Source organism: Crocodylus porosus, unplaced genomic scaffold (assembly GCF_001723895.1).
Source record: "Crocodylus porosus isolate Cpor-Errol unplaced genomic scaffold, CroPor_comp1, whole genome shotgun sequence".
Classification (NCBI taxonomy): domain Eukaryota; kingdom Metazoa; phylum Chordata; order Crocodylia; family Crocodylidae; genus Crocodylus; species Crocodylus porosus.
Genome location: NW_017728931.1, coordinates 24351828 through 24352503, shown reverse-complemented (window position 1 = coordinate 24352503; position 676 = coordinate 24351828).

Sequence of the window (676 nt, the reverse complement as noted above, 5' to 3'; positions counted from 1 at the left end):
GGGAGATCATCGAGTCCAGCCCCCTGCCCAAAGGGCAGGAAGTCAGCTGGGGTCATAGGATCCCAGCAAGATAAGCATCCAATTTACTCTTGATTAACTCTAGTTAATGGAAGAAAAAACACAACCCCATATATTTATAGCATGGTGGGATGGGAAGGGAAGGAAAAGGAATGGGAGGGAGGATTCACGCAGCTTGTGTTTGGGATTGAGACGGGTCTTTGGGATCATGTACTAATGGAACGAGATGACAACATGTGAGCATAGGTGGGTGCAAGTGACAAGGATTTTGGGGTGACCATGACTGTGCCCAGGGGAGACTGCCAGTGAGCATCAGGACTGCCCTGTGAGAGTCCAGGGGCAGGGACTAGAGAACCTGGGCAGTTCACATGTGCCTCCTGCTGTAATAAATTAGGAAAGATATCACATCACAAGATTAGGACATTCTAGGGGATAAATTGGTATTTGATTCCTGTTACTGAAATCTGAGGGGAATGACACGCAGGGGCTTAACTCACTCAAAAGCACTGTTCATGCAAACAAAAATGCACCACACCAAAAAAAAAAGCCTCATTAAAATTTTCGGGCAGTCTACATTAACTTCCGCCTAGTGGTGGCAGATGACAAAACAAGGAGCAATGGTCTCAAGTTGCAGCAAGGGAAGTTTAGGTTAGATATC